Source organism: Tupaia chinensis, unplaced genomic scaffold, assembly GCF_000334495.1.
Source record: "Tupaia chinensis unplaced genomic scaffold, TupChi_1.0 Scaffold000569_1, whole genome shotgun sequence".
Classification (NCBI taxonomy): Eukaryota; Metazoa; Chordata; class Mammalia; order Scandentia; family Tupaiidae; genus Tupaia; species Tupaia belangeri.
Genome location: NW_006160083.1, coordinates 1,888,925 through 1,914,309, shown reverse-complemented (window position 1 = coordinate 1,914,309; position 25,385 = coordinate 1,888,925). Strand labels below are relative to the sequence as shown.

The following is a 25,385-nucleotide window of genomic DNA, read 5'->3' as shown; positions in this document are numbered from 1 at the left end:
TCCTTCATCACTATTGTAAGGAAGGTATCAGTCTAGACAAGGGTTGGAAAATACATGACACACATGTCATTACTAACACTATCCTCGCACTGCTCCTATGGCAGACCTTACTAATCAATCATTGCATCATTTGTCCCTTAAATCTGGATGAAGCTTCAGGATCTTTCTCAATACATTGATCCCGGCAGCCTTAATAATCAAACGGAGTTTACAGGTGAAAATGAAACCTTTGCCCATTCTAGGATTAAAAGATCTCACAAGACATTTCCAGGGTTAGTAATTCAGCCATTCTAAGGCAGCAAAAAGGAAATATTTTTAGATAACAAAGCATAATCATGGGCGCTTATTAGATGCTCACGATCAAGTACAGTTGCAAGAATCCTTCCTCTAGAAGGATTTTTCCTCAAGAATTCTCTCATCTATGCTCCATTCATCCTGATGAACTGTTTGTTCTCTTCTTTTTTCTCCTCTTCTTATTAGAACAGTATGTCATAAGCCTCTCTGCTTAAATACTCACATGTTTTTACACCAACTCTTTGAAGTACATTCTATAAAGACCACTGAAGTGGGCTAGAAGTCTAGGAGTCTAGGGCTTAAATATAAACCTATGTAAGTATTTTTACTTGGAAATCCTAAAAACATTCTCTATAGGATGTGAACCTGCTCTCAGCAACCCCAAGTAGTATATCTTCCACTTTCTTTATGAGAAAATTTAAACTAAAAGAGATTAATAAGAGATTTTCCTAAAATCATGCAGCTAGAAAATAACACACTTGGGTCCTGGACCTCAAGTTTCTAACGATAAATAAACAAATATCTACTGAACATGTATGTGCCGGGCTGTGTGCCAGGAGCTGGGGTTTGGAAAAGGCATAAGCTTCAGGACTCAAGCCATGGCTGGGCCTGGGGGCGTCCAGCAATGTAACTGTTAGGTCATCCGCTGGTCCCATGTGTTTCCTTTAAAAACACATCTAAAACGTAGATCTAGAATGCAAAGTCTCAAAACGAGACCTCTCTCTGGGAGGAATCATGAGTTTTCTAACTGGATTTTGTGGTCTCCTGGTACTTTCTGCCTCAGGATCTTCTGGCCTGTGGTTCCTGGGCTTGGCTTCCTCGTCCTCACCCCTCCTGATGCCCTGCCCTCACTCCTCCTTTACACTCAAGTCCAACCTCGCTTGCACAGGAGGGTGTTCTCTGACTGCTTCCTCCCACTCTGCCCTCCGGTTCAGTCCTTCTTTACTCTCCTAACTATATAGCTCACCCATGTGACACTCAAAACAACTGATCACTTCATGATTGTCCTCACCTCATGAGGGCCAAAATGTGTCTGTCCTTTCTCCTGTACCCCCAGCATCTAGTTCAGTACTTTGCTCAGAGTTGCTGCTCCATATATTTACTGTAAGGAGGAAGGAAAGAAGAGAGGAAGAGAGAAAGATGGTCTAGGTGGCTATTAACCCTAATAACTAGAGAACAAAATGAACATTTATGGAGTTCTATTATGCCCAGTCCTCTTCTCCCATTAGGTCTTAACCATAATGCTGGGATAGAGGTTTTATAATTCTTACTCTATAAATAAGAGATGAAAGCCCAGAGAGATTTAGCATTTTGCCCGAAGGTATTCAGTATTAGGTGATACATGAAGGATCTATACTCAGCCTATCTGACCCCAAAGTTATTTACAGAATCTATATTATCCAAAAGCAGTGTAAAGGTTGGCACGACTGACTCCTAACCCTTTGCTGTGGGGGCTGTCCTGTGCATTGTGAGCTGTTAGTCACATCCCTATCCTCTACTCCAAGACGCCAGTTGTACCCATGCTCACACCTTTGGCGCCAGTGTGACAACCAAAAATGTCTCCAGGTGCTGCCACATGTCCCCTAGGGGACAAAAGAATCCCTGGATGAGAACTACTGCTTTAAAGTAACAAACCACATCCTAAAAGCAGCATATTAAAACCCATACTTTCTTAAAAACATATCTTTCCTAATTCTTGAGTTTTAGCTAAGCTTTTCTTTGCTGAATTTAAATGAAGGGAACTTTTGAATTTGGTGAACTCTTCACTGGTGTATCCTCTGCCTCTGGTTAGATTTCAGAAACTGGACAAAAGGTACATTCCTACTGTCCACCCCTCCCACTCCATGTGGTATCTCCCATTGAGCCATTCACTCAAACTGAGCCTGAAAAGCAAAGAGAAGAGCCTCAGTTTTCTGGGAAGGAAATCACAAAAGTAAGGGCTCAGAAAAGGGATTATTTCTTACTTGCTATGGAGTTTTCATTCCTAGAAGTGGCCATTTCAAAGATAGTTACACAATTAAAGCTATAGGCCAGTCCATGGCATGGCAGTTAAGGTGACTGGATCCCACATGTGGTTCAAGTCCTGGAACCAACAACTTGAAAAACATGCTAGGGGCATGTGTGTGCATTCCTAAAATCCTCAGAGAATAATGGGGAAGGGACTACAGCATAGACATCCTCCATGGGAGATTATTCATTTTCCCTTTCTCTCTCTTTCTGACTCTCTCCAGGGAGTACACACACACCCTATGGCAAATACAGTTAAGAAAGAAATAAAGAGGGGGACCAGCAGTTAGCGTAATGGCTATGTCGCTGAACTCCCACGTAGTCGACTGCATTTCGAGTTCCGGACCCGGTGGCTTGAACTCATGCCAGGCGCATGTGCGTGCATGCCCAAGGTCCTGAGAGGAGAATGGAGGAGAAGGGATTGCAGCGTGGCCATCTCCCCTGGGGGGTGATTTCTCACTTTCGTCTCTCTGTCTGTCTGGCGAGCGCACATGCCCTATAGCAAAACCCTCTCCAAAAAAAAAAGAAAAAGAAAAGAAATTAATCTGCAACTAAGTTTTGTGTTTTCATCCATTTTTATTGATTAATTTGTATTATTGGGTTGTCAGAAAACTCATGATGCATTGTCAGGAAAAACATGGAAGAATATATCATGACTTTCCCAATGACCTAATACTATAAAAAGAAGTTTCTAATCTATTCTCATTTAGTGCAAAGGGGAATTTTTAAAAGCTGAAATGTTTTACTAAGAGATTTTCAAAACAAACTATATTAAGAAAGAAGAGACAGTCTAGAGTAACAGAGAAATTGGTGACACCTGGTGGTGGATCACATAACACTTCTTCGAATGAAAACAAGGTTGTTATTATTATTATTATTTTAGAATAATCTATGCGATTTCCGCCAAGTACCATAAAGTATTTTGGGCTCACAGCTGTTATAATGAGCTGGGCAGGAGTGTATAATTGCAAATGGTTTAGCTGTGAAATTCAGAATAAATCACCCTTTTTTTTATCCCCCCTCTGACATGCAAGAACCTTGCAGAGGCAGAAACAGAGAACAGAGGTGAATCCACGTGTTTATAAGACCTGCATAAAGAACTGGTTTGGCCTCAACATTTATTTTCAAAAGTTAATCATGTGAGGCTTTAAAAAGTGACCTACCTGGAGAAGATATGGTTTGAAGGAGGTCACTACAAGGGAGAATGTGATGAAGTGGAAGATACCTATCTCTTGCCTGACGAGGTAAGGGATTTCTTTAGTCAGGAGAGACCAGTACATGCAATGATAGCCATTGTCACAGCTAATGTAAGCCCCCTCTGCAGAAGTTCAGACTGAGATTTCTAAGCAACTATTTTAATGGAGCGTGTTAGTGTGAGCGCACAGGCAGATGAAGGTGATTAGAAACCAATTCACGAGACACAGGCCCTTGAAATGCAAGCTGGCTGCCTCAGAGGAAAATGCAGCTCCCATATTCAGAAACCCACTGCAGATGTTTTGAATCCTGGACAGACTGACAATTGATATTCTTCTGCAGTCACTCCTGACCTGGCCTCTTGCTAAGAGGGATTTCCTTTGCTTTTCTGTAATTGCTGAAATTAGTTTGACTAAAAGATACTTGTAAAATGTGCTACTAGAAAGAAGTTCGATTCCAGAATGGTGAATGAACCGCTTGTCCACACCCTGCGTTATCTAATTTCTGGGATACAATGGTCACTGCGCCCACTGTAGACAGCCCTGTGCTCAGGAGCACAAAGTCCAGGGTAGAGGCATGAGTTATGTAAGTGCTGGGTTTGCAGTTATGGGGACAGAACACAAAGCATTCCCCTGGAGTTGGTTTAACCAGTGTCCTAGGAATGGTCATGCCTTTTGACAGCTATTAATCTGTTCTTCTTCTGATCTTACTAGTCTTAACCAAGTATTTCCTGCACACACAAAACTTGCACATCCCTCCTTACCTTAGATCTCTGGGCCACTGTCCTCTATGCACACTGTCCTCTTTGCTTGCCTGTCTCCTACTCTTCTTTAAAGGCCACTTTTCTGACTCACTCAAGTGGAGAGTAACTTTCTTTATTATGTGTTATCTAGCAACAAATAAAATATTGTAAACAACTTAACTGTCTGACCCCCACGATATATTCAGTTAAATATATCATGGAATAATATATAGCGGCTAAAAAGAATGACATCGAAAATGTCTCGAAAAAGATTATACTATTTAGCTAAGCAAAAAAAAAATTGAATTATAAAAGAATATGCATAATATCTGCCAAGAGGCCACAACTATTAATTTCTTCTTTAGGAAAAAAATCAGAAAATGTACCAGGAAGAAGGAGATCATGTACAGCAGATTCTGAAACATATAAAATACACATATGAAATAGAATAAATGACTACTGAAATAGTCACCAAAATATTAATAGTGACTACGTCTGGGTAGTTATGCACATGTGTTATTTTATAATATAAAAATGTTTATAAAATCTAGTCTCAAGGTAATCCAATAGAGAAAGGATAGTTTTTTCAACAAGTGGAACAACTAGATTCCCATATGTAAAAGATAAAAGAATCTAGACAATACTTACACTCGTCACAAAATTTAACTGAAAATGAAGTATTACCTAAATGTAAAATTATAAAACTTCAAAAAGACAAGATGGAGAAAATCTAGGTAATCTTCGATTTATCAATGACTATTTTCATACAACACCAAAGGCATTAATCCATAGAAACAAAAATTTGAAAGTCAGACGTCATAAAACTTAAAAGTTCTGCTCTGTGAAAGACACTGGTAAGGGAATGGAAGACAAGCCACAGATAGGTAGAAAACATTTTCAAAACACACATCTGGTAAAGGGCTCATAAACAATCTATGTAAAGAATGATTAATATGTGACAAGAAGAAAACAACCCAATTAAAAACTTTGTGGACACTTAGCCAAGAAAGGTATGTGGGTGGCGAATGAGCATCTCAAAAGACCATCAACACCATTTGCCATTAGAGAGTTTCACATTAAATCTAAGAACTACTTACCAATTAGAATGGCAAAAAGATGGAAAACACTGACAATGCCAAGTCCTGGTGCAAATGCGAGACAACAGGATCTCTCATTTATTGATGAAGGAATGCTCACTGGTATGGCCACTCTAAAAGATAGTTTGTTAGTTTCATATAAGGCTAAACCTAGTCTATCGTAGAAGGCAGCAATCATACTTCTAGATATTTACAGAACCAAATGAGTTGAAAACTTAGGTCCATAGAAAATACTTTCTTTTTTTGAGAGTTTTTTTATTTTTTTGCTATAGGGCATATGCGCTCGCCAGAAAGACAGAGAGAGACAGAGAGATAGAAAGCGAGAAATCACCCCCCAGGGGGGATGGCCACGCTGCAATCCCTTCTCCTCCATTCTCCTCTTGGGATCTTGGGCATGCATGCACATGTGCCCAGTGTGAGTTTTAAGCCACTGGGTCCAGGACACAAACTGCGGTCGACTACGTGGGAGTCCAGCGACATAGCCATTACACTAACTGCTGGTCCCTAGAAAATACTTCTCACTAACGATTATAGCAACTTAAATCATAATTGCCTAACTGGAAGATGTATTTCAGTAGTTGAGCTGATAAATAAACTTTGGTATAAACAAACTTTGGTATATCCTACAGTGGGATATTATGTAATGATAAAACATAAATATGATTTTATCTCTTTAGCTTGTTGACATGGTAAGGTTACATGAATTAAATTATGAATGTGGAGCCAGTTTTGCATACCTAGAATTAATCCCACTTGGCTATGGGGTATAATTCTTTGTCTACACTGTTAACTCAGTTTGCTAATTAGTTGTGAAGATGTCATGTCATGGTTCATGAAAGATATTGGTATGTGTTGTTTTGTTCTTGTAATGTCTTTATCTACCTTTTGTATCAGGGTAATGCTGTTCTTATAAAATGAGCTGACATGTTGCTTTCTCTTCTATTTTCTGAAACAGATTATGTAAAATTGGTGTTAATTATTTTTAAAATGTTTGGTAGAATCTCCAGTGAGAACATCTGGGACTAGAGATTCTTTACTGGGAACTCTTTACAATGCAGTTTCTTTAATGGTTATAGGGCTATCCAGATCATCTATTTCACACTGATTATTTGTTGTTAGGGAAGAGTTGGCACATGTCTTCTAAGTGGTAGAATTTATATGTATAAAATTATTTCTAGTCTTCTTTTATTCTTTTTCATGTGCTTTTCAATAATGATAAAATGCTATGAATATGATAAAAAGAGGCATGATCAGAAAAGACCTCTTTGAGGAGGTGGCTTGTGAGTTAAGAACTGAAGGAGCCAGCCATGGAAAATGTTAGAGAAAGAGTATTCCAGGCAGAGGGAGAAGTCAGTACAAAGGCCAAGAGGAAGGGGCACGTTGCAATGTTTGAAGAAGGAAAATCTGCTAGAAAAGAAGGGGGTGGCCATGACACAATCCCTTCTCCTCCATTCTCCTCTTGGGATCTTGGGCACGCATGCACATGCGCCTAGAGTGAGTTTAAGCCACTGGGTCTGGGATTCAAACCATGGTCAATGGTCAACTACATAGGAGTCCAGTGACATAGCCATTATGCTAACTGCTGGTCCCTCAGTATTTTTTTTCAAACTACCTAAGTCCATGAAGTTTAAATAAAGTTCAGAGTATCAAAAATCCTCTCAGCTATCTTTTGGCTTTTCTTGTACAGTATCAATCATCCTAGAAGTTGTTTTGTGAAGGCTTAGGATTTGCTGCCTAATTTTAGAGGGTTTCTTGAGAAGGCTTTGGCCCTTTGTTTTGTCAGAGATTTAAGCCATTGTTCAGCGCCCTGAGATAACAGGGGTACAGTTTAATCTGCTACAGATGTCTGGGATGGTGACTCAAGCTCCTGGCAGAAATCCAAGGCAAGAAACCTGCTGTTGCAATTCCTAGTCTCTGTGTCTATGCCGGAAACGGCTTGAGCTGTAATTGCAGAGTTTATAGTGATGTAAATGCAGCCAAACCCCAAGTGAAGCCTCACAGATGTACATCATTAGGAGAGCTCTAAGCCTCGCTCATATGCTGCTCTGAGGCGATTCATTTGCATTCAGTTTGAAAGACTCTGTAGATGGGAAGAATGTTCTTTCATATTGCCTAGCTCAGTTTAAAATCTGCCCTCCTGACATTCTGATAAAAGGTAATAACCAAACCTCTCGTGTTCAACAGAATATGCTCAAAATAACAAGCCTGGCATTAAACAAAAAAAAAAGTATCCACCGTGTTTTAGAAATGGAGTACACTGTTTTCCGTTTGACTCAATTGTCCGTAGCACTTCCTCGCTCATTACCTATTTTATAATCAGCAAGGAGGCCAGCACCTGAGATCACAAGTTGGAAAGCCTTAGGTACATGTTTCAAAAGTGTTGTTTGTCCTGAAAGAAGGCTTTAATCTACTTAACTGTATAAACACACACTTTTAGGAATATATTTAAATGTCCACTTATAATATTTAATTTAATTTAATTCCTTATTTAATGTGTGGGTGTCCCAATAGAAGCAGACACATATGCAAACCAGATGGTTTATTTACCAAGAGAGTGTTCATTGAAATATAGTTTGTGTGTAGGAGAATGAGAAGGGATAGTGTAGTAACCTGGGGTTAGTAGCAGGAAAGCTGTTCTTACCCCTGGGCCCACAGGGATGCAAATAAACCCTTGCTGGACCTACTTCTGTTACTTGCTGTGGACAGTTCGCCGCTGGGGTCGGTGAAGGATTGCAAGATGGCTGGGTGAAAACTTGGCCTAAAAACTATTGACTAGGTAGCTTCTGGGGAAATAGTACCCTGAAACCAAAAGGCTATTGCTAACTCCCTGAAAACTCGGAATGAGACCCTCACCTCCAGGTTGGCTGCACTACCTGAGACCCCGCCAGCTATCGACTGGGCGTACTACAAGGTCAAAGTGGCCAAGGCGGGCTTGGTGGATGACTTCAAGAAGAAGTTTAATGTCCTGAAGGTTCCTGTGCCGGAGGATAAATACACTCTCCAGGTGGACACTGAAGAAAAGGAAGATGTGAAAAGTTGTGCTGAGTTTGTGTCCCTCTCAAAGGCCAGGATTGAAGAATATCAGAAATAGCTGGAGAAGATGAAGAACATAATCCCGTTTGATCAGGTGACCATTGAAGACTTGAATGAAGTCTTCCCAGAAACTACATTAGACAAGAAGAAGTACCCCTATTGGCTTAACCAGCCAATTGAGAATTTATAAAATTTTTGTGTCTGGAAGGAAGCTCTGGTCCTTGCCTTACAAGTTCTGGACATTAAAAATAAAAGTAATGACATAGAAAAAAATATATAAAAAAAGAAACCATTGTTGAAACCTGGAAAGAAGGAAGGAAAGATGGATGGACAGATGTAAGGAAGGAAGGAAGGTTGATTACCGTGAGAAGAGTGGAAAAACTCCAATGAGGGGCACACATAGCCTGGTTGAAGTGACTTTGTAGGGAATTTTTTCCTGAAGAATCTATATCTTGACCTCACACTCCTTTGTCTTCCATTCTCTAGTCTCTTGCTGGGCTCCCATTGGCTGAATCCAACCCAAGCTAGAACCCAAGACAGCCTATTGGTGTGGTTCTTCCAGGTAGCCTCCTGGGGAGAGGGAAGTAAAAGGTGGATAAGGATGAACAAAAACATATGTATTTAAAGATGCTTATCCTAAAATAATACATAAATTTAGAAATGTTGCCTTTGTTTACTCTAACATTTCCTAAACTTATTTTATTCAAACTCTCCTCACTTATCAATTTTGTTTTCATCACCAGAGTCTTTTTTTTTTTTTTTTAAGTCATGGAACCCAGTTTTAAGAGCTCTTGACTCTTGACTTTTTGTAGAACTTTTAAGTCTCCTGTGATCCTGTTACTGAGAGTGAGAGACAGAGATGAAGACAAGCATCTTTCACTGGATTCCACACCATGATTCCGCCTTCTTTTACTCTCAGCCTTCCCAGCCATCCAGGTCATGGGTGCAGAGCCCAGTGTGTACATGTCGACCAAGAAACTGAACCAGTGATCTTCTCTATGGAACCACCATCCCTTATCAGCACATTACTGCCACACCACTGACCCAGCTCCATGTTTATGTATTACTATGGTAAATTCTTCATTCTTCATTACTTACTGTTTTATTTTCTAAAAATGATTTTAAAAGACTACTTATGAGGCCAGCAGGTGGAGTGAGAGTTAAGGCACTGGACTCTCACATGGCTGACTGAAGTTCGAGTCCCAGACCTGGCAGCTTCCATTCTCACTCTCCTCCCCTCTTTCTCTGTCTTTTTTTCTTTTCTTTTTTTGGAGAGGTTTTTGCTATAGGGCATGTGTGCTCGCCAGAAAGACAGAGAGAGACAGACAGAAAGCAAGAAATCACCCCCCAGGGGGATGGGCATGCCGCAATCCCTTCTCCTTCATTCTCTTTTCGGGATCTTGGGCACACATGCACATGTGCCCGGCATGCGCTTAAGCCACCGGGTCTATGACTCGAACTGTGGTCGACTACATGGGAGTCCAGTGACATAGGCATTAAGCTAACTGCAGGTCCCATGTCTTTCTCTGGTCAAATAAAAAAAATAGTAATAATAAGTAAATTTAAATAAAGAATTCTTTAAAAAATAAATAAAAGTCTACTTATATTTATTCCTTGCAGTAGAGGGGTCATATTAATAAAAGGTCTGATGTAGTGTAGACTAAGTTTCTCTTCCTCTCTTTTTACCAGTGATGTCAATTTAACTTAAAGAAGCATCCCAAGTAGGCTTAATTGAGGCCAGTTCAGAAATGTTGCATCTTCCCCAAGTGGCACTTGGTAAGAGAGAACCCTACAACTTTGTAAAGAATTATTTAATTTTATTTATTCATTTATTTATTTTAACTTGACTGAGAGAGACACAGAGAGGAGGGAAAGTGAGAAACAAGCCACCAGGCCTGAGACTCAAACTGTGGTCGGCCATGTGGGAGTGTCCAGCACCTGAACCACCACACCCACACCACCTGCTGGCCCTGAACTCTCTAATTTGGAAGACTTTGTAATGATCTGAATATATGGCCATTTCCTTTTATTTCAGTAATAGTTTGGTGAAAAGAAGCATTCTTTGGTGCAGCTGTATGTGAACATACTTCATAAAGATCATTGAAAAATTAAAGTATGTGTTTATTTTGGTACAAAAAAGTTGAAATCAATGTATAGTTTTTCTTTAAGAATTTAACTTTATTTACTTACTTTGACTAAAGAGAGAGAGAGAAAGAAAGAGAAAAAGAGAAAGAGAGAAGAAAAGTGAGAAAGCAAGCCACCAGGTCCAGGACTTAAACTGTGGTTAGCCAAGTCTAGCACACTTTACCACCATACCACCTGCCAGCCTCTAGTTTTTCAAATAATATGCATTTTCCATGAACTCTTTGAAGACCCCTTGTACTATGCTAAAATTATCTAGACCTCAATGTCCTCATCTATAAAATAAGAATAATACTAGCTCTCACCACACAGAATTATTGACAATGATTAACACAACATTGAGGACATAGTTTAAGTATTGGGCTTCATTTAGTGTATATTCATTATAAAGTCTCTAAATGGTCATAAATAATCTATTTTGTCGTTGGAAAAGTCATGATGCATTTTTGCATAGAGAAACATGTCATGACTTTTCTGATGACCTAATATTTCTTTAAAGATCTATCATCTTGGGGGGGCTCTTCTTAGGGGGCCAGCACATGGTGTAGCAGTTACGTTGCTGGACTCCCACAGGGTTGACCATACAGTCCAAGTCCCAGACCCAGACCCAGTGACTTGAAACTCATGCCATGCATGTGTGTGTGTGCCCAAGATCCTGAGAGGAGAATGGAAGAGAAGGGACTGTGGCATGGCCATCTTGGAGGTGGGGGATAATTTCTCACTTTCCCTCTCACTGTCTCCATCTCCTCCACACACCCTGTAAGCGCGCACACAGAAGGCAAAAACCTCTACTAAATAAATAAACAAACTAGCTTCTTAACTGATTATTCTTTTTTCATTCAGACTCATAAGGAATCAATTAATGGTATGATTTTGCAATAGTGAAATGCAAACATGGTTGAGAGACATTCTCATCTGGGTGCTGTGGCTAAACTCTAGCATTCCCAGTATGAGTTTTGGTAGGAAGCAGGTTGTTTTCTGAACCAGTAAAGATGGTTTCTGACCAGCTTTGACACCTACCCTTTCCCTCCTACCAGCACACTATTGCTGAGTCTGTTTCCATCTTTGATCTTCTCTCTTAGCCCGAGAGCTGCAGATTTGCCTTACTTTAAGGATCAGTTGCCTTTGCCCAGTAGATGGTGAAAGCGTAGAAGATTCAGCTGTAGTTATCCTCAGTACCAGTCCTTTTAACTTAATTTTGAATCCTGCCTTCTTTTCTTTTCGTTTGCATTTTTTTCTTTTTCTTTCTCAAAAGGTAAAATGCAAAAAAATAAATTAAATTAAATAAATAGGATAGAATAAGCAGTCGTTCAGTTCATCTAAACACATTTAAGCGAATCAAAACTCAAAAACAAGCTATTTATACTATCCTTGTTTTATATTTTTTAAATGCAGGTCTTTCGTAGTCACTCCATACCAAAAGTCATAAGATATCATGATTTTACACTTTAGTGTCTCATCTACCAAATTTTAGGAAGGAATTTTAGTTACAGGGAAACATCTTCCACATATTTATAATTATACTTAGTCTTTCCAAACATTGAGGAGGGAAATATGTAGGTTAATCTTCTTACACACACATGTACAACACACACATATACATCACAATTATTAATTTCTGAGTGAAGGGGGAGAACTTTCCTTACATATATAGCATACAGCATGGGACCAGCAGATGTCCTAAGCAACATCGCTGGATTCCCATGTAGTTGGCCACAGTTCGAGTCCCAGACTCAGTGGTTTAAACTCAGGCTGGGTGCCTGTGCATGCATGCCAGCCCAAGACCCCGAAAGGAGAATGAAGGAGAAGGGACTATGGTGTGGCCATCCTCCTGGGGGTGTTTCTCACTTTCTGTCTCTCTGTCTCTCTCTGTCTTTCTGGTGAGCACATGTACCCTATAGTAAAATCTCTCAAAAAACAAAACAAAACAAAACAAAAAACAAACAAACAAAAAACCATACAGCATTTACTTAGAGACCAAGGTGGCCATCCACAGCATCTCACAGCTCTGGACCCCACTATAAACTCTGTACTGGGCATGGGAGACAAGAGATGGGGAAACCCTATCTTGTTCCAAGTTTTTTGACAAACGAGAACTTCAGAGGATATTATTATGGAAGGAGAAGAAAAGCCACATTGCTAAAGCTTTGTGTGTGCACATGCGCACATGCACACACATGCGTGATGAAGAGGAGAAAGACGTTGCATCGTTATGCAGAATACAGTCATATGCCTGCAAGGGTGAGGCTAGTAAAAAGAATGCATGAAGTAGGCTGGATGTTAGAAAAACACTGGTGTGCTAAGGTGCTAACTGGACGTGACACGGGCATTCAGTACTGACACCCCAGTCAGCAGCAAGCGTGCATGTGCACAAGAGACAGAGACGCCCATGCCAAACTGGAGAGCCCTTGACCCTGCCGACAAAAGTGTAAACAGCGGGACCAGCAGTTAGCGTAATGGCTATGTCGCTGGACTCCCATGTAGTCAACCGTGGTTCGCATCCCAGACCCGGTGGCTTAAACTCACGCCGGGCATGTGCGTGCCCAAGATCCCAGAAGGGGGATGGAGGAGAAGGGATTGCAGCGTGGCCATCCCACTGGGGGGTGATTTCTCGCTTTCTGTCTCTCTCTCTCTGTCTGTCTGGCAAGCGCATGCGCCCTATAGCAAAAAAACCTCTTAAAAAAAAAGTGTAACCAGCAATGTGTGGGCTACACCATGTATGTAGCCTGAATCTGCCCAGGTGCTAATACGTTAGTGACTTCTCGGGCATGGCTTGTTCATGGTCACTCCTTCGAACACCCTCCCTTGTTTGACCAATGAGGAATTTCACCCACTGTCAGGTTCGATTTAGCTCATGTTCTTACTCTGTTGGTTATATTCCCAATCAAATACCATGCTTTATTCTTGTATATTTTTTCCCTACCTAGCCCTATTCATTTCTGAGTCTGTCCTAAACTGGACAGATGTTCCTGATCTTTTTTGGTCTTAAAGGAAGAAATGTGCTCCATGTTGCAAATGCCAGAATTCTGAGTGATCTGCCCAACGATCTGGGTGAATTTAATGCCCAAAACAGATAAGCAGCCTGAGTACCGCTCATTTATTTGTTGTGGGTCTTGCTCTTTTCATCTGCTTACTTCATCTGGTTTCAGGGCTAACAGGACACTTGATACTCTGTGCCTAATGTGTTTGACAGTTTGAGTTCAAGTTGCAGTACTACAAACTTCCAGTAGAGGGCATGTGTGCTTTTCAAATCAAGTGTGAGGATGCACACGGTAGGGGAGGCATGTTATTTTTTAATTCAGACTGTTTTTAATTGACAATGAATAATCGTACTTGTTTGTGGGGTGCAGCCTAATTTTTGGACACATTAATACATTTGACAGTGGTCAAATTAAGGTAACTAGTATGTCCATCACCTCAAACATTGATCATTTCTTTGTGTTGGGAACATTCAAAATCTTCTCTTTTAGTATTTTGCAGTATACAATAGATCAATAGAACCCTGTAGAACCCTAAAACTTATCCCTCCTATTTAACTGCTATTTGTACCTGCTAACTAACATGTCCCTATCCTCACCTTGCTCTTCACCTTCCCACCTTCTAGTAAACACTAGTATACTTTTGACCTTTTTTGTTTTGTTTTTGCATCTTTGTTCAACAGAGAGAGAGAATGAAAAATCACCCCTGCAGGGGGCATGGTAATACCACAATCCCTTTTCCTCCACTGTCCTCTACGGATTTCAGTCACACATACATGCGCCCAGCATTATGCTTAACCCACTGGGTCTGTGACACAAACTGCAAAGGTGGCCATGTGGGACCCAGTGCCTTAACTTCCACATCCTCTGCTGGCCTTACTCTCTACTTGAATGAGGTCAACTTTTCAAGCCTGCTTTCCCCTAGTGTTTCCAAGTAAGAATTCTTGGTTCTTTGTTGCTTTAAGGAAATTTAGGCCAGGTTAACTGGCTGAGGAAATTTAAAGTTGGACTAGTAACTCCTGAGCCCAGTGGCGGCACCGTGGTACCACAATGCTCTATGATGCTGGATCCATATGGCAAGATATGAGGTTCTGGTCCCAAGGTCCTGCTGCTCATGGCATGAGGACCCTGTTGGGAGTGCCAATCTCTCTCTCTTTCACAGCGTGAATGAGTGAATTAATAAATAAATAAGAAGAAAAAACAAAACGGTAACTCTTTTTACTCTGTTCAGGTAACAGAGATCAAATTTAGGAGCCATGGGTGATAACACTGAGAAATGTTATCTAAGCTGACACATTTCTAAAAGTAAATATGACAGTTAATTTTATTGCTCACAGATTGTTTTTAGAGTAATAGCTTATGTAGTATAGTGCTGAAAGATGATCTAAAATGCATGGAGTTCATTTAGCAATGCTAAGAATCTGAACTGTGATCTATGACACGTGAAGTTCTAAGTGCTGAGACTAGAGCACCTACAAGACAAAGCCCATCCTTGCCGTCAGATAAGGACAAATAAAACAAGCAGCCAAGCACATGAACAAGGACTGATTAGGGCAGCGATTACTGCTAAGACGCTAGGAGAGGCAGGGTGGGCGTTGCTGGGCAATGTGGGACGGATGATAGGAAACCTCTCTCTGAGGAGGTGGTAGTGGAGCTGACCTGAAGGAAAGGAAGAAGCCAGTCATGTTGAGACCTTGGGACAAGTCCAAGGCTGAAAGGACAGGAAGTGTAAAGGACTTGAGATGGAAGCAAAGAATGTCCGTGAAGCTGGAATGTGGCAAACACTGATGGGTGAAGGTTATGAAATGAGGCGAGAGGTGAGCAGGAGTTCAGTACTGAGATCTGTAAACTTTGGCAAGAACGTGCTATTTTTGTCCCATACACTTATAGAATGTTAATATAGAAAGAAACTCAGAAATCCCTCATCCAGGTTTTCTTGAAGTGTGTACAGGAATCTCTTGAGCAGCTTGACAAATAGGCAGATTCCGAACAAAAAATATGAATCAGAGGTCTAGACACGTGAGTCTGGATCCCTATCTCCAAGCTCAGTGGTTCAAATGCAAGTACTCATTGGCCACATTTTAAGAAAATACAGATTTATTTGTTAGGGTTCTATGGTTGCAAGTGATGGAATTCAGGTCCAGCTCACAGAAGTCAAAAGGCAATTTCCAGAAAGGCAGCTGGGGAGCAAATGGAAAAAGGAATGTTGAACAAGACCCAAAGATGCTCCAGGCTTCTAGGTTTGCAGAACACAATGGACAACCTTTTGTATTTCATTTTTAAAGTCACAAATAATCATTGTATACACTTAAGCTGGGGGATCTTTTCCAGGCACTGCGAACCAGAGATTAACCCCAGCCTAGGTTTTTTGCCTCTGAGTGCAGACTGTTCACTTACCCATTAGCACAGTGTTATTTTGCATCTATCAGGTGCCAGACAGTGGTCTAGTACTAGTGACACAATGATGAAGAGAAGCTCGTCTCATCATCTCTTTTTTTAAAAACATTTTTTTTTTGGAGAGGTTTTTGCTATAGGGTGCATGCGCTCGCCAGACAGACAGAGAGAGAGAGAGAGAGAGAGAAAGCAAGAAATCACCCCCCCAGGGGGGATGGCCACGCCGCAATGCCCTCTCCTCCATTCTCCCCTCGGGATCTTGGGCATGCACGCACACATGCCCGGCATGAGTCTCAAGCGACCGGGTCCGGGACGTGAACCGCGGTCAACTACATGGGAGTCCAGCGACACAGCCATTACTGCTGGCCCCTCATCATCTCTTTTTAAACCACATTTTCTTTTTCTCTGTAGTTATTCATTTTCTTATTGAGCAAATGTATACTAAACACCTACTGTGTGCAAGATGATGTGAGTGAAATAGAAATCCACAAAACAGTCTTTATTATCGGGAACTTTATAATCTGCTTAAGGAAACCAGTATGAGAATGGTATGCATGTTATGAGAATTTGGAGGAGTAAGAGATTGTTATCAACCCATAGGAGTTGAGGTGTCTTTCCAGAAGTAAGATGAAATCCTTTTTTATCTTCTTTCACAGTGAGGGAAACCTAGTGAGGCTATCTAGAATTAAGGATGCCATGGGCCACCTGCTAAATTAGAACCCCTGACTTGGGCTTTGCACCTACGGTGTTTTAAGCAGCATGATTTGGGCTTATATGACAATCATGATGGATTAAAAAGGCTTTGCCCACGCAACCCTGAAGTGGAGATTTGGGAATTAGCCAGTGGTTGGAACATAATATGGGCAGATCAATTGGATGATTCAGGCCCTCAGCAGTCACACTCCTGCCTGACTCACTGATGACTGCAATCCTCCTTGTCTAAGTTTCACTTTAATCAAACTGTCCTTTCCACTTTTAAAACTTTCCAGCACTCTGAGCTGTTAATGTGCCCAGCTAGGCAAATGAGGCAGGCTGTTTAATGTGAGAGGTAGGATTCCATGCATGGGCTTTTTCTTAGCATGAAGATATCGAACATTCTGTGTGAATTTTAATGCACCCAAAAAATGTGATGTCAACTCCTTGTTTTTCATCTATTTAATATTCTTGTTCTGTGAAATCCTTGTTTTTCATCTATTTGATATTCTTGCTCTGTGTTACTTAGACCAGCTGATACTTTAAATGACTTGGCTTTCTTATTAGGCTATATATGTGAAAGATAAGAACACAGATCCGAAGTCAGGCTGCAAGGGGTTCAAATCCCAGCTCTGAAACTCATTACCTTCAGGAGAACTTAGGTCGCTAAACCTCTCAATGATTCAGTTTCTTAACTATAAAGTAAGCATTAGTAATGATAATTATCTTATAGAGTGCATCAGTAATGATAGACACAGAAATGCTGCATAATGAGATATCCTAAAATTGAGGAGAGTAAAATGATTATTTGCTCTTGCTTGCATAGATAAGGGTCAGTTGGATTTCAGTGGATCAGGCTCAGCTGAGCTAAACTGGCTCCGCTCCACACTGCAGGCGAGGTTTGCTCCACGTCTCCTGCCCGTCAACCTCCTTGGAGCAGAGGTTCACTAAGATGCTCTTCTCATGGTGACGGCATAGGCATAATAAGAGCAAGGGGAGGAATTAAAAGAGGACTTTTAAGAAGTAAACTTGAAACAGGCATATCTTTATGTCTGCCTTGTCCTCGTGACCATAGAGATTTACATGGTTGGACCGAAAGTCAAAGAACAGAGAAACATACACTCCCCTTCCATGCAAGGAACTGCCAAGACACATGGCAAAGGGAGTGGATAAAAGGAGAAGTGAAGAATTGAGGCAAATAATGCATGTAACACAATGGACTGCTGTGATAATTAAATATGCTATTTAGGTTACGTGCTTAGAAAGATGTCTGGCACATAGTAAATATCTGTTCTTACTTCTATTATTAATGTTTTGCAATTATCTTCTCAGTCTAGAAAATACTGCAGAAATGATCATTAGCATCTTGAGACAGAATGGAGCCTACTTTAAAGCTATTGACACTCATGTTTGTAATGGTTCACTATCAGTATTTGGTAAGCACTTTCCTATCTATTATTTAACTTGACCCTCACAGCAAAGCTGGGTAGCACATGTAAGACTTTGCCTTTTCCAAGTAAGGAAGGAGAAGTTCACAAATGCAGAGTGATTTACCCAAAGTTCCAGGGCAACCAGTTCCAGGATTTCACCCAAGGTTCGTCTGACATCAGCCTGCTGCAGTGAGATGAACAGCAGTGTCTACTGCAGGCCCCAGAGCCCTGCCTCCCGGGCCATTCAGTTCTCCAGAGCTAGGATAACAGCTGTCTACAAAGGCTTCCCCACTGGTTGTTTCACCCTCACTGGTTCCTCCTCCCAATCCACCTTCATCAGAAACAGCATTCCTTTAAAAAAATGCAATTTCAAACATACTGCTTACCTACATAAAATCCTGAATAACTTACTACTACTTTGAGAACCCCGAAAGGTCTGGACATACCCTATGGTCCTTGATGAATCAGACCCTGTCTCCCTTTCCATTCTCCATCAGTTCTTATTCTCCTCTACCTCTCACTGCTCGGCTTTGCCAGCCATAGCTCAACCTCTGTCCTACTCTGGAAAGTGCTCTTCTCCAAGCCTGGGCCTCTCTCTCCCTCTTCTCCCTCCTCTTCACTTAGTTAATTTGGATTCATTCACCATGCCTAAGCTTGGAAAAACACTTCCTCCAGGAAAGATGCCTTGGCTTCCTGAAGGTCAGTTTCTCATTGCACATGCGCTCTTCATGCAATCCACTCACCTTTACACCACTCATCAAAGCTGTGACCCCATGTCGGTAATGTATGCTTACGACCATCTTGGAAACACAGCGAGTGTTACTTCACAAGCCCAGGAAACAATCCACAAACGGTTATTGATTAATGTATTAATTTCCTATTTCTTCTGTAAGAAATCAACACCAACTTAAAGGCTTAAAACAATACAAATTCATTATCTTATACTCTTGGAGGCCAGAATCCTGAAATCAATCTGTCAACAGGCTTGGCTCCTCCTGGAGGCTCTGGGAGCATCTATGTCTTTGCCTTTTGCAATTTCTTGAGGCCACCTGCCTTCCTTAGAGCTTGACCCCTTCTTTACATCACTCCTACCTCTTCTTTTGTCATCACATCTCCTCTCTTGCTCTGACCTCCTTCCTCCCCTCCTCTAAAGTAATAAAATTGGGTCCACACGGATAAGCCAAGATCATCTTCCATCTCAAGATTCTCCACTTAATTATATCTGCAAAGTCCATTTTTCTGTGTAAGGTAACTTGTTCACAGGTTGGATTAGAACATGGAAATCTTTAGGGAGCCATTTTTCTATTTATCATCAACCATAGAATTTTATTAAAAAAATACATCTTGGGATGAGGACATTTTTCAGGTACATAATGGGCTATGAGATTAATTAGAACTAATATTTAATAAGTACTTACTATGTGCTATGCCCCATTGTTGATTTTTCACAGGTATTATCTCAATCATAACAACAGAATTCTTAGGTAGGTTCTATTTTTTCATCATTATACAGAGAAGGAAACTGGACACTGATTAAGTTAATAAACTCTCCTAAACTGGCATAGCTAGTTTGTGGCTAAATAAGTTTGCTAACCCATGCAGCTTGACACTGGAACTATTGAATATAAGCTCTTTACAATCTACCTCTCCTTCCCAGTGTCTCTAAAGCAAAATTCCTATACCATCATTTTCTCATTAATTTTTTTGTAATAAATTTTTTTTAAGGTTTTGCCATAGGGTTCATGCACTCTCCAGAGACAGAAAATGAAAGGGAAAGTAAAAAATCAGCCCCTCCCCCAAGGGGAATGGTTATGCCACAATTATTTCTCCTCCATTCTCCTCCTGGGATTTTGGGTAGGCGCACACACACACACACTCCCAGAGATATTTACGAGTCAAAATACATCTTGGGATGAGGACATTTTTCAGGTACATAATGGGCTATGAGATTAATTAGAACTAATATTTAATAAGTACTTACTATGTGCTATGCCCCATTGTTGATTTTTCACAGGTATTATCTCAATCATAACAACAGAATTCTTAGGTAGGTTCTATTTTTTCATCATTATACAGAGAAGGAAACTGGACACTGATTAAGTTAATAAACTCTCCTAAACTGGCATAGCTAGTTTGTGGCTAAATAAGTTTGCTAACCCATGCAGCTTGACACTGGAACTATTGAATATAAGCTCTTTACAATCTACCTCTCCTTCCCAGTGTCTCTAAAGCAAAATTCCTATACCATCATTTTCTCATTAATTTTTTTGTAATAAATTTTTTTTAAGGTTTTGCCATAGGGTTCATGCACTCTCCAGAGACAGAAAATGAAAGGGAAAGTAAAAAATCAGCCCCTCCCCCAAGGGGAATGGTTATGCCACAATTATTTCTCCTCCATTCTCCTCCTGGGATTTTGGGTAGGCGCACACACACACACACTCCCAGAGTGATTTTCAAGTCCCAAGGTCCAGGACTCGAACCACGGTCAGCCACATTGGGGTCCAGCACCACTATGCCACAACAATAAGAATTTATAAAGCCTTCAGTATTCCAAGAAATTCAAATATTTTACACATATTTATTAAAAATGTACATACTAAAATTCTATTGAGTCTCAGACATGGTGCTGAAAGTTTACTTACCTGGAAGTAAACAAGAGAGGCATCTCCCTTCTTTCCTCTAGCTAACGATCTAATAGGAGGCTGATCCTACATAAGGAATCCCCAGGACCTACCTAAGAATTCCGTTGTTACTATTGAGGTAATACCTGTGAAAGACCACCAATGGGGCATAGCACATAGTATGTTTAGATCATTCTTCAAACTACAACATTCATCAGCCTCTGAGAGTTTCCATGTGAATTAAATTTCTACCCCTGGGCATACAATAATAGCTTCCTGCCTTCTTATCAACCCAACCACTCTACTGTTAGGAGAACTCAACCAAGTTTTGAGTTGTTTGCACATTGCAACAGAGGCTCAGGGTAAGATCATGGTGTGCTACCAAAATAGAAAAAGCAAACTCCCTGTGGCTTTGAGATGCCTCCTGAAATTTCAGGTTGGCCCCTGCTGACCTTCCCAGAGATACCCTTTTCTGTTTTGAAGTCTGTGCTCTTCCTGTCTTTCCCCTCCTCTGTGAGGCCACTTTGAAGAGCACCCTGTTGCCCCAGGCTTTTGAAGCCATCTTGCTAAGGAGACAATGCAGGCAGCAGCTCTGTCATGTTCTGACTTTAGACAGGGAGTATCTTACAAACAGACCTGACTGCAAGTCCCAGCTCTACTCCTATTATCTCATGATTTGAGTCTAATTTCTTCACTTCTCTGAACCTCAGTTTCCATATTTGTAGTATGAGAATAACAGTATGTATTATTAGTGTCTTTTGCCAAAAGCAACAGAAACATACTTTGGTAAATGTAAGGTACTAGAAGGTAAAGAATATATTTGAAGGCAATGACGTAACTTGTAGATCCAGCAGAAATCTAAAGACACGGACTCAGAAAGAATCAGAATCAAGAGGCCTTGGTGATTTATCAAGTGGCAGTTAAGAGCCAGTCTCATCAGATTCTCAGATACAAAGAGAAAAAAAATGGAATGAAAGTTCAGGTTTATTTTAGTGCATTTTTTCCCCAAAACCATACATGATATGTCTGTATGTTTGTGTTTACTGTCTATTTCCTTGCTAGAATGCAAACTCCATGAAGGCAAGAGACACATGCATTTGGTACACTACTGAAATACTGGAAGGCTTCCTGGCGCATCATAGATAATTAACAAATACTGGAAATAATGAGTGAATATGTTTGAATGCCACTCCTAGGGTATATAGCTCCAACTATTTTTACCATTCCATCTCCTGGAGATTTTCAAATCTCCCAGTCTCACTAGTCTGGGCTGAGTTGTATGCCTGTCCCTAGCTTCAACCAGAAAAATGTCTTAACAGGTATTTTGCACATTCAGATGTAAGTAAGGTTTTTAGAAAAATCAAGAATTGCTTATTTTCAACATAGATACAAGTAAATTAGAAGAGGGCAGCTGTTGAACTGTCCAGCAACAGCTGTAGACTAAAAGCAACCAGAGCTCAGATGGCCTCTGTCCTTGGTCCTGACCTGTCGTTGTTACCATTGACTTGTATTGAGACCTCTGGGAGTGGTTCAGATGTAGGAGTAGATCTAAATTGCCTAGAGAGCATGGGGAAGATAGAGTTCCTTGGATTTGCCATTGGAAGTTGTAATTCAGTGGGCATGAAATGGGACCTGGGGTGTTTGACTGTAGAGAAATTACTCTCATCAATCTGTAAATGAAATTAGATTGGAGGATAAATGAATACACTCAGTGATGGAATTATGAAAAAACTGAAAGAGGAGCCAAATTTAATAAAATGGTATTGAAATAAGGATAAATAAAAAGGTTTACTGTGGAGCGTGTAAAAATAATCTCACTACTATGCTAAAGGAGAATGATCACATAAGATTGGCAATTACAGAAAATATGTAGAGGGAGTTAGCTAACTGTGAGGCACATATGTGCCAGCAGGGGGCTGCAGCTCCCAACACACATGATGTGAGCAGAAGCACAGGTTATTGGTAAAGGGGGTGAGAATCCAAAGTATAGTTCATAATTTACCTCAGAGATTTCCCCAAGTGATACTCCCACACTGAAGGTTGTGTTCAACGATCAGAATGTCAAGGGAAAAAATAATTTAGAGCTAGAAATGATCTATAAAACCACCTAATCCAGAGGTATTTAAACAGGATTCCACAGATCCCCAGAGTTCCACACAGAGTCTTCCTGATTGGGAGTGCGGAAGGTGTGAGGGAAATAGGGAGGGAGGGGTTCATCCTTTCCACCCAGAGGAAGCTTCCCTTCAGGCACCTTTGCAAGGATACATTTCACATTTGAGATATCCACATGGAAGTTCATATGGGAAATTTAATTTTAAATCTGGTTGACTAAAATTTAACATGGGGAAATAAATCTGAAGAATAACTGACAAGAATGTCAGCCTTATAATTTCCTGTCAAAAGTATCTCTAGGTTATATCTCTTCATAAAGATACTGAAAATGGGGGGAAATATGTTCAATGTTTTTGGTTTGTTTTGTGCCATACGGCACGAGCACTCACTAGAGAGATAAGAAAGGGGAAATGAGAAATCCCACCCCCCGACCCTGAGGGGATCACACCCCCTTCTCCTCTGCTCTCCTCCTGGGACTTTGGATATGCACATACACATACTTGGCATGCTTTTGAAGCCACCAGGTTCAGGACTCATACTGGATCTGACACACTCGGCAATGTGGAATCCAGTGCCTTCACCACCACACCACCTGCTGACCACTCAATGTTATTTTAAAACTGTTACCCAGGGGGAAAAGGGCCTGTGTCTATTTAAAGGATATATTTTTCCTCAAAGAATATAAGTGTGTGTGTGTGTGTGTGTGTGTGTGTGTGTGTGTGTGTGCTTGTACTAGACAGACTGAAATATGGTTTTGTTACATCTTCTATTCAGCTGAAAAGCAATGCCAATATTCTGACCCTTGATACCACTTCAGTGTGATGACAGACAAATTTACTAATGTGGATATGCCTCATATTCTGAGTACTTCTTACATAAACATGGGGATTAAGTAATCTGTGGGAAGCTTTGGATGTTAATTTCCCTAATTTCCTTTGTTGCAGCAATAGCTCTTTGCTATTTTAAATGATATTGAATGCTGTCTGTATAATTCATAAATATTTGCATTCAGTAATTATATCAATAAAGCATTTGAGAGACAGAATTATGCTGAATCCATTTTATTTTCTGCAACAGAGACAGAATCTTAATTAGGTCTACTTCTGGTACTCATTAACCTACATGTAATCTCTGATTATGTATTTTTTTTTGATTATGTATTGAAATTACATAGACTCTAAATCTTTTCAAGACTTTCTTGAGAAAAACTGAGGGTGTGTGTGTGTGTGTGTGTGTGTGTGTATGTATGTGTGTGTGTGTATATATACATACACATACATCTTTTTTTCTAAAAAACTCATTTCCTCTGGAGTGGGGGGGTAAGAAAAGAAACATTTGTGGTCTTAGATAAATTTAGATGATTTGTATGTGTGTGTGTGTGTGCGTGTGTACACACTTAGATAGGGTCCCACTGTGTCTCAATTCTCCTGCCTCAACCCCCTGTGTAGTTGGGATTAAATGATATTTATCACTACAATTATAGAGCTAGAAATGAATAACTTCACTAGGCTATTAAAGAAAAAAAGTGAAGTCTAATAGTAAAAAAAGAGAAAAACACACATTCAGAAACTTTCTTACAACTTCAAATAAATGGGAAATACCTTATGTATACCAGTGTTGCCTGGTAACTCATTTATTGTCATTCGTTGAACAAGGGTTTTCTATATGCTGCTTGCTCCAGTTAGGAAAACAAAACAAATACAAGACATAATTCCCAGGGCCAACAGGTGATGTACTGTTTAAGGCGCTGGATTCCCACATGCTTGACTGTGGCTCAAGTCCCGGATATGACGACTTGAAGATCACCCTGGCACGTGTGCATGTGTGCCTACAATCCTGAGAGGAGGCTGGAGAAGGGATTGGAGCATGGCCACCACCCACCCTCCTTGTGGGGAGATTTCTTACTTTTCCCTCTCTGCCTCTCTCTGGTAAGTGCACACACCCTATGGCAAAAACCTAAAAACAAAACAAAAGGACAAAGACATAGTTCCTTATCACTGGCAACTCATCAATCTACTTTAGGAAATGTGAAATGGATACACTTACAAGACTGTCCCTTTTACAGTTTCTATTAAAGAGTTATATTAAATGTTACTGAGTAAGAGTCACTACTATTGTGGAGAATTTGCTCTGTGCCAGGCACATGCATTATAAATTCATTCTTCACAGCACCTCATTTTGAAAATAGCACCCAAGCCATTGAATAGTAAAAAACTTGTCCCAAGGTCACAAAGGTAGTATATAAAGATTAAAATTACTGTAGTGATGCCAGCAGGTGGTGTGGTGGTTAAGATGCTGAATCCCACATAGTTGACTCCATAGTTCAAGTCCCAGTTCCAGCGATCTGAAAATCATGCCAAGCTTATGTGTGTCCAGGCCCAAAATCCCAAGAGGAGAATGGAGGAGAAGGGACTGCAGTAAGCCATCCCCCCAAGGGGTTATCTCACTTTCCCTCTCTTTCCTCCCACCCCCTGACCCCCAGCACATGCACCCTAAGGCAAAAAATATCTAAAAAAAGAAAAAAAAAGAATTAATGTAACATTAATTATGGTACCTGGCATATTAAGTGCTTCATAAACATCATCTTGAAGACCAAAAGCTGATGGTTATGGTAGTAACAGTGTGTGCCAGAGTCCTTCATCACAAAC

General features: G+C 40.5%; 1 protein-coding gene and 1 pseudogene across 1 annotated transcript in view; both read left to right on the top strand.

Moving 5' to 3' along the window:
• SYNPR (synaptoporin) overlaps positions 1–25,385 on the top strand; it is a 356,658-nt gene that overhangs the window by 55,195 nt on the left and 276,078 nt on the right. The window lies entirely within an intron of this gene.
• On the top strand, positions 8,072–8,640 carry LOC106735910 (ATP synthase subunit d, mitochondrial pseudogene; annotated as a pseudogene).